The sequence below is a fragment of the Nothobranchius furzeri genome, chromosome 10 (genome assembly GCF_043380555.1).
Source record: "Nothobranchius furzeri strain GRZ-AD chromosome 10, NfurGRZ-RIMD1, whole genome shotgun sequence".
Lineage (NCBI taxonomy): Eukaryota > Metazoa > Chordata > Actinopteri > Cyprinodontiformes > Nothobranchiidae > Nothobranchius > Nothobranchius furzeri.
In genome coordinates this window covers 73,863,197-73,874,393 of record NC_091750.1, presented here as the reverse complement: position 1 = coordinate 73,874,393, position 11,197 = coordinate 73,863,197, and the positions used below count along the sequence as shown (strand labels likewise).

General features: G+C 41.0%; 2 long non-coding RNA genes across 2 annotated transcripts; one reads left to right on the top strand and one right to left on the bottom strand.

Annotated features, from left to right (window-relative positions):
- Positions 1-305: 305 nt before the first annotated feature.
- Positions 306-1,050, top strand: LOC129160051 (uncharacterized). The gene is made up of 3 exons (XR_011521862.1): positions 306-322; positions 529-566; positions 660-1,050. It is a non-coding gene; the product is annotated as an uncharacterized lncRNA (long non-coding RNA).
- A 2,762-nt stretch (positions 1,051-3,812) lies between these two features.
- On the bottom strand, positions 3,813-5,392 carry LOC139072139 (uncharacterized). The gene is made up of 3 exons (XR_011521742.1): positions 5,280-5,392; positions 4,338-4,463; positions 3,813-3,893 (listed from the first exon to the last, which is right to left on the bottom strand). It is a non-coding gene; the product is annotated as an uncharacterized lncRNA (long non-coding RNA).
- Positions 5,393-11,197: the final 5,805 nt, after the last annotated feature.

The following is an 11,197-nucleotide window of genomic DNA, read 5'->3' as shown; positions in this document are numbered from 1 at the left end:
GAATTATTTTTAATAATCTTCTATGTAAACATTTTATTATTACCTTCTAGTTTTAATTTGTTTTACAGATTATTGTTACACGTGATTTTATGCTCTTTTAAACATTTATAAATGTGCTGCTTCTTTGTTTTTACATAGCCAGCCAGAATGGAGTTCACAGCCGCAGTGTGTCTGGTGACCCACGGGGACCATGATGAAAATTCATCTTCCAGAAGGTCCCAGAGCAGCAGCCACACCCCCTGAAAAGACCAAGGTGTGAGGTGTCTGCTGTTGATTCCAGCTTCCACCTCAGTGACTGTGCAAGCTCAGTGAACTGTTCAAGGTAAAAAAAAAATTTAAACATTTCAGAATTTTTAAGATATTAACAATTGAATAAGTATGTGATTACATCATGACGGAGGCTACTGATTCTGCCCCGTGACACTTGGTGGTGACGTGTGAGCTGATTCACCTGGAAAACAACTTTTACATTAAATATTTTGTTTTTGCTATCAAAAGTAAATTAACTAATAACCTGCATTATTGCAGGACACTCAGCAAAATATGGACTCTACACCATGAGGCAGGTACACGTTAATAACTCTATAAGAGCACATAAGGTGAGCAACACCACATATTGTACACTGTCCTGAATTTGTTTTCTTTCTGCATCTCATTAGCCTGGCTGATCACCTGATAACTCCTGTCATCTTGTTATGACAGTATGAGGATGTCCTCACACACCTGTAACCTATCAGCTCATCTGGCAGAATAGAGAGAGAAGAGACAACACCACATCTCCTGTTCCTGGAAAGCCTTCAGCCATCCTTCGATGACTGAGAACCTCCATCAGCTCTGTCTCCTGTCTGCCTACAATTATTATAATAAATATTGTGTTTGACAAGTTTTTTTGTGCTGCCAAATATCTCATATAGATTCCAGTTTTGATATTTTAATGGATATTTATAAATTACATTAATTGAATTATCACAATGCATGTTTAACTAGCTCTATTGTGATGAATTAAACTAGCACCTCACTGTTAAAAGCTCGTTTTACTTTCAAGCATGTTTAAGTATTTATGGACATGAACAAAAACAGGAAATATATAAATTGAGATTTATTTAATTAATAAAACAAATAAGGAGGAAAGAGTCATTGAAAGGCACATTCTTCTGGAAGCTCTGATCCTGATGGCACCAGCAGAGGAGACCACCTGCAGACACCAGAGACCAGCTGCAGACACCAGAGGACCTAGAACCAAGAGAGCAGCTGTTATCAGTAAATAAATAAATCAGGGCAGTTTTAGTGAGCTGAACACATTACAGAATAATTTTCTCATGGGGTATTTTCATAACTTTATGCAGCAGACTGTAACTTGAGCCCAGAGCTACCGGAGAGCTGCTATCCAGCACGTTTCAGTGGATTTTCCTGCTTTAACAGGTTAGATTAGCTGTTAAGCAGCTCAGCTATTTGTTGCTGATTAAAACCAGGTGTGCTGAAGCAGATAAACCTCTAAAACATGCTGAATACTAGCTCTCCAGGGCCGTGGAGACAAACCCTGCAGCTAATCCAATGCTATGGCTAACGGCTACTTACGTTCAGAGGTGGTTCTGTTGGGTCGGTTCTGGGAGTTACAGGCAACTCACAAGCTCACAACAATAAGGCTCAGGTCCGCTTGTCTCCTCCAAATAGACTTGGTCCCTTTCTTCTCGAGTGTCTGGGTAAGGAGGGGGAGAAACATCCTCCACTTTTAATAACTGCATAGAGTGAAGGGAGCTAGCATCGTCTAGTTAGCCGTCGTCTTCGTCACTGCCGCGGCTCCGCCCTCTCGGTCCTCCAGGCAACGCCTACTAATGTTGCATTTTTTAAAATTGATACGTGGGTAGAGAAGGACTCCGAGGCTCAATTGACCCGCTCTTTAAGCTTTCAGTGTTGATGATGACGAACCAAAGGATGCTGTTCACCTAAATAGCTCTTTGAAACAATAGTAAGTCATTTGCTTTTGTGTGTTGTCGGTTCAGCCAGTTCTTTGTTTTACAATTTTCCCGCCACCTGCAAAAAAGGAAGTCAATTGCTTTGTGAGAAGTCGCCGGCCGTGCAAACTTGTTTAGAATGAGCTTTAAGAAAGCTCAACCAGATCTTTGTTCACCAACTTCCCGCCACCTGCAGAAAAGAAGTCATTTGCTTTGTGAGTTGTTGACTAAAAGCGTCACGCTGAGGTAAGGATCAACTTTTATTCTTATAGGCTTGAGTATGCAGGGTGCTTTACAACAGAACAATAAATGGTTTAGCATGGTGAACCTAGATCTTCGCTCACCATTGCTTTTGTGAAGTGTGACAAATGTTTGAATGGTTTAGTCAAAGACAAATGTTTGAATGTAATCCTTTTACTTCTTAGAGAAGTGTGTGTGTGTGTGTGTGTGTGTGTGTGTGTGTGTGTGTGCGTGCGTGCGTGCGTGCGTGCGTGCGTGTGTGTGTGTTTACAGCCTCTGATGATTCAGCCTGATGTGCTGCTGGACAGAAAGTTTTACACAATAGTTTTAGTTCTGGTCAAAAAGTGTCAGTGAGCTGCAAGTAAATATTTACACATTTAAACACAAAGTTTAAGACTGAACATACGAAATCCAAATATCTAATAGGGAGAAAAGCACTTTGTGAACATCTGCCAGATGGCTGAGTAAATCAAAGAGAGCAGGGAGTATTAATGACATAGACAATGTGTCACTCTGAAGAGTTTGTGTGTGTTCAGCAAAAGGCTGCAAAAGTTCTTGCATTGGCTTCAGCTTCTGCCACTCACTCGAGAGCAAGCAGACACATCCCATTCTACAGTCAGATTCTTTAACTTTGAGGAGACGTACAACCATTTCATAAGTACTTGACCAGTGTGTGGGGCTGTCATTCACAGCAGTTAGGCCGCACTCATCCACTGTCAGTGACCCATGTCATGTTAGATATTTTTGATATAAAAAGTCCACGAGGTTAGACTGATATGGTGTGTCAGTAAGGGCTGGTAAATGCATTATAATGGTTGCAGCATCAGACTGATGTGGTTCTGCTCACTGGTGAGGCTGGCCTTCTTTTTCTTGCTTCTCTGCATTTGCAGTACAATTTAGATGACAAAACTTTCTGTGTGTTGAATTTAGGTGATGAACATATCTGAGAGGCTTGCGACAGCGGCGTATCCACGCTCTCTTCTTTCACCTTTTGAGTTGAAGTTGAAGCGTCGGATGTAGTAGACACTTCTTCCTCGTGGCTTGGTGCTTCATTCAGCTCCTCGTGGTTCATCATTTTTTCTTAGAGCTCGGCTTTTCAGCATTCGGACACGATCTGAGCTTTTAAAGAGTTATGCTAGGGGTAACACTATAGGATTACACTCAGAAGGGAGGGGGCTGTGGGAACCACTGGGGTAACACAATAAGAAACTTCACGCGCCATTACACACATTAGCCTATGACGTGGGGGATCATGGACATCTGGACGTTCAACAATACGTCATTGATGATGCGGCGTGGGGGGTCTAAGCCATCTGGACGATCAACAATACACATGTCCATTTGATTAATGATAGGGAAGGGGGGGCAAGGTCAGGGGGTCATTGAACAATACACCTGTCCAATTGATTGATGATAGGAAAGGGGGGGAAGGTCAAGGGTCAAAATGAACAATAGGACTGAAAGGTCAAAAAGGTCAAAGAACAATAGACCTGTCAAAATGTTTGACGAAAGGTATCTTATTATGTCTCTCTGTCCACTCCCAAAAGAGTCTGAATGTTGCAACGGATTAATGTTGTCCTGCAGTTCCAACATTTCATGATCTGAAAGAGGACTGTCCAGTACAAGGACACTGATACCAGGATGAGGTTCAGTCATGTATCCATTCTCCTCCCATTCAATCTCTGGTGTCGGTATACCCTGGAAAAAGAAAGTGTGTATGAGCACTGTGCATAATGAATCTCAAGAAAACACATTTAATAAAGCCCTATCATGACCTTTTAACAATTACTTAACATCAATGATGTCAGGCAGAACCTAGCATCTCCATTATTTCATAAATTATTATTTTTTTAATTAATGGGCTACTTTTATGTTAAAATAGCAGTGAGAATATCACATCTGGAAGGTCTAATGCCTTGCATTTTGAACTTGAAGATGTGTCATGACTTTGTAATGTCATGACATTATAGTTGACAGTGTCCCCTTCAGTAGAGGTGCACACAAACAGAACTGTAATTTCAATAGCCATTTTGTCTTGAATCCAAGAAGCATAGTGCAGAGGTAGATTATCAAAGTGTTGAACATTTGATTTTTAGTTAAGGATCAACTTGACATGTGATCAGTCATTTTAACAGAACATACATTTGCCCCTGGATCAGAAACAGGATTCAGAGCCTGGCCCAGATGCCACAGCTGATTTGGTGTCATGTTTTCCTCTGTCCTGATTGGATGGTTGTCCCACGCATCTCTAAAGACATCCAGGCTGGCCTGGATGCGAGACAGTATAGTGGCAGCAAAACAGGTGAAGGATGTTACTGATGTCGAGCAAGTCTTGGTCTTCCAGAGAGTGCAGGATGTTGTAATATAAACCAGTAACACTCATGAAGACATCACGCCAGAGGCGCTCGATCCTGGATTTGGAGGGGAATTAAATAAAAGAAAATTATAATATACACACACATTTACATGTCCATATATCCATTTTCAACTTGAGTTAACTTTTGAATGGTCGCAGGGGGACTGGTGCCTATCTCCAGCAGTCAGTGTGAGACGAAGGGTACACCCTGGGCAGGTCAACAGGCACAGGCATGCGCGCACAGACACAAAGCTTCCAAATTAGGTTAAACTCACCGTTGATTGTGTACACTTTTTCCTGCAATGAAGCTGTTGGTGTCAGTTCCACGAACTGAGAACATTAATTCTGCAACACCTACATTTTCTCCGCCATGATCTCCTCTCACCCTGAAAAAAAAAACATTAGAATCTTGCTTCAAACATTTTTAATGCACATCTATATCAATCTACATCAATTTCAGTCTCGCAGAAATTTCCTTATGTACCTTGCTACTAAGTGAGTAAACAATGTGGCATTATTAACCCTCTGCTGGGGAAATTTTTTTGAAAGAGGGAAATGTTCACCCCCCCCCCCCCCCCTAGAAAGTAAAATCTATATGACCTTTGAGGTCATATAGATTTTACTATATGACCTCAAATGGCATGTAATCTTTGGTCAATAACACACTTTAGGCAAAAGCAGATTTGTAACAGGGTAACAGAGGGTAAAGTTGGGAATAACATGAATACCTCAGAGGAAAGCCATGCTCATTCACAGCTTCACTGAAGAAGGCAAGGTGGGTGTCTGCCCGGTTGTTGTCAGCTACCTTCAGGTACATGATCTATGTAATTCAAGCACAAACACTCTCATATGACACATTTTTATAGGGGCCAAAACAATCAGTTACCAAATGAAAGGTACAACAGCCATACAATAACATGTTAGATAATTAAATAAGTTAAGATCTGTGAAAACCAAAAATAGCAATTATCTTCTATGAAAATATCTCAGTTATTAACGTTCATGCTTTGGAGCAGAAAAAGTTCATGACAATTAAATGTTTCAAGCTCAGATCGCTCCACTCTGATGGTCACCTGTTCCAGCCAGATACCTTCTTTCTAGGCGTTCAAAGTCGGAAACTCACTGAGTAAACTGGGTGCTTAGAGGAGTATCTTCAGTTGTTTAAGACTGAGGGTAACGCTGCACACGCTGATTCTACTAGCATGGATGCTAATGATCGTAAACATAAAAGAGGGCTTGCTTCGTCTCGCGCGCTAACGCCGCAAAGCACTATGGGATTAGTAGTCTTATCAGCAAAATCGCCCGGCGGGCCAGTTTAATATTATATATTTGATATTTGATTTCGCGGGGCAAATAAAAATAGACCAAGGGCTTGAGTTTGACAACCGTGGCCTAAAAAAATGGTACCTAGACACGCTAACTAAACAAATGTTCACTTGAGTTTAGCTTGATGTTAAACTAGATGAAGAATGGACCAGACTTCACGTAACGTCTGGACTGAATTTAACATAAAACATTTTACTTGACCATGAAGAACGCTTCTACTCATAATTCTATAACATTGCATGAATTACAACGAGGGAATAAGATAAAACTATTACTCACAGATTGTGACCGGTCCATCCCGCTCTGCCGTGTGAACTGCAATGCGCATGCGCACAGCAAAGCCATATGATTGGCTGAAAGCCAACAGCCCTGGCAGAAGCATATATTTGATTGACAGGTTCATTAGCCAATGGTGACGTTTGTTGGCCTGCGACGCTAGGAGAGTATCAAAATTCAGCACACCGATTTCTCTCACGAATGCAGGAAGGTTCACAAATGAGAAGCTGTCCGTGAATGCACCACACAGATTTCACTCACAAACGCAGAAAGGTTCACAAATGAGAAGCTGTTTGTAAATGCACATTCAGCAATTCGTATGATCTGAGTTTATATTACAAGTGTTCTTACAAATTATATTTGTGAACCACAGAGTGTGAACTTCAGAATTAGCGTGTGCATTTGTGTAAAATGTTGCGTGACTTATTTTTTCACATTATATTTATGAGTCAAAGAGTGTGAATTTCCGACTGTGCGTGTGCATTTGTGTTCCTCCGAATTATATTTGTGAAACACAGAATGTGGATTTCCGAATGAACGTGTGCATTTGTGGAAAACGTTGTGTGACTTAATTCTTATTGAGACTGTTCTGGCCTCATAATATTTTCCCTAACTCTGATTGCTTCATGCTATAGATCGTTGGAAAGCTGCTTTTATGTACTTTTAGGAACCGTTGGAATTTCCTGGATCTGATGAGCCATTCAAAAGTTATAAAACGGAGCATTTTGGATGACAAACTCAGCACGTCTCTGAATCTGTGTTGTGATTCGTTGCGCTCACGACAGGGAATGCCGGTGGCTACTGCAATGTATTGTATATGCACGAAAAGCCCCATTTTTTAATATTTTCAGCACTTTTGGAATTTTAATGATATCTTGAACGGTTCAGGAATTATGGTAATGAGAAGTGCGCATGCCCAATCCCGTCTGCGGCCACAGGTTGGTAATAAGAATATTGTGGCATTAACAGAGGGGTGCCGGCGGTCAGGGCTAGGGGGCCCCAGGCGGCCGCCTACCTATGCCTAATTGTAAAACCACCTCTGCCAATCATAGTGCTCTATCTGCTGAGTGAACAAATCACAGAGCTTTATCCGCTTTGTGGACCAATCAGGGTACTCTACATGCCTGGTGGGTGGGATGATGCAACAGAGTGAAACAAGAGTATGTCACATTCATTGTCGAGTAGCATGCAGAGATCATTTGAAAGACAATGGTAGAACCCGCCCCACAACTGAGAGCCATCAATGGAGCGTTGCCAGGCTACCAAAGTCGCAGAATTGCGACAAGCAGCAATGTTGGATTTAATAAGCCACAGCAGCAGAAATGAGCCCTTATGCAGTTAATACGTTACACAGTGGGGTGGCAGACACATATAACTTCAATCCAAGCAGCATTTGTGGGTGTGTTACTATTCAAATTTATGGAGTATTTAGCTCTTGAACCCCGCCCACCAGTCGCAGAGCCGCGGGGGTTGTCAGAGCAGTCAGGTCGAGTGAGAGCGAGCGAGTGGTACAGGGAAAAAAAAAACACGATGCCGAGAGGAATGTTCAGTGCTGATTCAATTCAATTCAAGTTTATTTATATAGCGCCAAATCACGACAAGAGTCGTCTCAAGGAACTTCACATAATAAACATTCCAATTCAGGTCAGTTCATTAAGCCAATCAGAAATAATGTTTCCTATATAAGGAACTCAGCAAATTGCATCAAGTCACTGACTAGTGTCAGTGACTTTACAGCAATCCTCATACTAAGCAAGCATAAAGCGACAGTGGAGAGGAAAACTCCCTTTTAACAGGAAGAAACCTCCAGAGGATCCTGGCTCAGTATAAGCAGCCATCCTCCATATTGTGATGTCTTAGTAAATATTCTATTTGGTGAGAGATAAACTTTATTGTATTTATCCTAGTGGATCTATAATTAAACGGATAAACTAGTAGTAGCTCTTCGTGTAGTACTGGCAGATTCGGATTCGGAGGAAGAATAATAAGAAGCATGGCTTCAGCGTGCAGCAACAGGGAGTCTGACGACGCGGTTACACAAGCAGCCCATCCACCTTGTCCGCGGGAATTGGAGCCGGAGGGGTAGAAACCGCTGGGTTGGGGAAAGACAGGTGGCGGGGGGGTCTCGAGCAGCTCGTACCGGGTCCGTGCCGGGGGGGGGGGGGGTGGTGGTGGGGGGGGGGTGATGGGCCGGTCCAAACTCCGCTGGTGATCGATTCAGCCCCGGGATTGTAAACGTTCATCGCCATTCAGTTCTGCATGGGGCTTTTGGAAAAGCCTGAGATTGAAGATTTTATATATATATATATATATATATATATATATATATATATATATATATATATATATATATATATATTTATATTTATATAAGGTGCAGATAACAGAATCAGTTGCCTGTGCAGCGAACAGGCCTGAGGAACCGGAGATGACTGTTGCGGAAAACAATTCAAAATCAACAATTATCTAATATTTAATGTACTTCCATCCAGGCAGAGCAATAATGCAATGACTTATTAAGAATGTGGGGAAACTGTTATCAGCCCTGTTATCACAGATCAACAGAAAATAAAACTCATTACAGACAGTGAGTGATCAAAAACCGAACAACTGGAGGTGACCCTAAATACACACCACCCTAAAGGTGTTTAAAGGCTCTCCACAACAAAAGAAAATAACACATAAAAATCTACACAATAAAGAAATGATAAAAGTAAACAAAAGACTGATTAATCTGTAACCAGGTCATATTAAGGTGACCACCACAATGCAGCTATCGGGTCTTCTCACTATTGACAAAATCCAAGGGACATGTAGGACAAGTGTTACCTAATAATGCTTGTCTAGCGATTAACAAACCAATGATGAGTCAAGGCAGAGGACTGTCTAATGGCCTGTCGTTCAGTCCTCGTGATAAGAAAGTGGGAGCTGATCTACTCCAAGGCAGGGATGTAGTCAAAACAATAGTAAGCTCTCACTAACCTACAAGAACAGGTTTCAACATCACAGAAGTCTCATGGAAACTAAATCAAAGTTCGGGACAACTTCTGTCGTAAACAGGGAAATTTGTTTAGACGACTCGTCCGTTAGGAAATTTTAGCAGTCTTGGCCTTTAAGATCTGTAAGATGTAACAACATAATGAAGAAAAAAAAAAAACATCTATGGTAACCCAAAAAGCCAGTGATGTTTTCATTTGCCATAATTACACTCAATTACATTAGAAAGAAAAATAATTAAATTGTGGTTTTGCACTGATGTAACCATCTTTACGCTGACAAAAATGTAACTAAGTAACTTTTACTTTGAGTACATTTTATTTACAATACTTTTTACTTTTACTTGAGTAAAAATGTAGGCAAGTACTTTTACTTGTACATGAGTAAAGAATTATCAAAGTACTGGTACTCGTATTTAAGTAGGAAATTTTAGTACTCTTTCCACCTCTGGTTACATGTGATAAGTTATATGACACAGCAGATTAAAGTTGCTGTGGGTAATTAGCATTTATTAATTTAGGTCTTTTTATTCTATCAGCCATGAGGCTGAAGCAAAAATCTGGAAGGTTTTGGGAATTAACTGTTGAATGAAAACGTTAAACAAATAAAAGCAAAGGCCTTCAATTAAAAACGGAGTTTGCATGCTTGAAACTCAGTTGGCCAGTTGATGTGGTTTCCTGTCTCCTTTTTGAATTGTCAACATCAACATCAGCCCATGTAGACACAAGAGTGGATTTCTGCTGACAACAGCCTGCTCGGCTGGCCTTGCCCTTTGGATCTGACTGAAATGCTTAATATTGGTGAAAATTTAGGCTTTATTATAAATCTCAATCTCAGTAGGTTTTGGCTGATGAGTGTAATTTAGCTTAGTGAGTGATTCGGTTGTTTTGTAGCCAATTTATTGTGATTAAAATTATTATTTCCTTAAAAAAAAAAAGTTAATTTTTAGATGCCATCAGCATGTGAGGTATCTCAATGTTCTCATGACAAAACTCTAACATGAGACTGTGCTCTAACCTGTCACATAACAAGCTAAATGAAAGTCAAACATTTCAGATGGACCGTATGACAGCTGCTGACGTTGGCCCTGCCCTACTTTACCTCTACATTACAGTTCCTTTATCCATGTCCATCCTAGAGCTCCTCTCTGACCTGCATGCTTATTTAGAGCAGCTGATTTATAAAGTTCATCCTTGGTAGTGGGTTCACTCACTCATTTAAAGATATCGGCCAGAGGCAAAATTCGTTTGAACAGCATGTGTAAATGTGTATTAAAATCTCAGATGAAAAGGTTTTTGGATTTTGACGGCTGGAATTGTAAGAAAATCTGATGTTTGTGACCCGCGCAGGAAAAACAAACTAACTTCCGGTCTTAGCCCTGGGCAGCTGGTGACGTTTCACATGGAGCTCTGCTGAAACAGCTGTAGTAAACAACGCCTGACCCCGCTGTTTCTGCGTTATAGCAGAGAACATTGTGTCATCAATCAGATGTAGCTTCTGAAGCCTCTGCTAGTCGGCCAGATTTGTTTTCTCTCAGGGAAACGGCGACGAGAACAGATATTGGATTACCGGAGAAGTTCAACCGAACTCCGACCCCCCCAGCTGGATATCACTACCAGAGGTGCAGACATGTTTTAGACCGTTTGACTCAGAAGACCTGCAACCCAATTTGGACATAGAGAAGGATTCTGTTCATCTTCAGAACCAAAATATGTACAGTTTGTTTACTTTTCTTAAACATTTCATTTCTGTGCTCCACTGGGAGCTCTAAACTGACAAGTTGTGTCCCAATATAGTTCAGTAATCTACAGTTTTACTGCTGTGTGTATTTATTGATATAACTCTGGAAAATATTTAACCGACAATTTACCAGAATAAATCTTCCTGATGCTGGAGTAACTCCTTAGCTCAACTCATTGTTTGCACTAATCCAGGATGTCATGGAGGTTCTAATGTTGAAATATAGAGATCATCTTTCAGATTATCTCTTTGTGTGTGTGTGTGTGTGTGTGTGTGTGTGTGTGGGTTTGCTTATGTAAAAATTGGG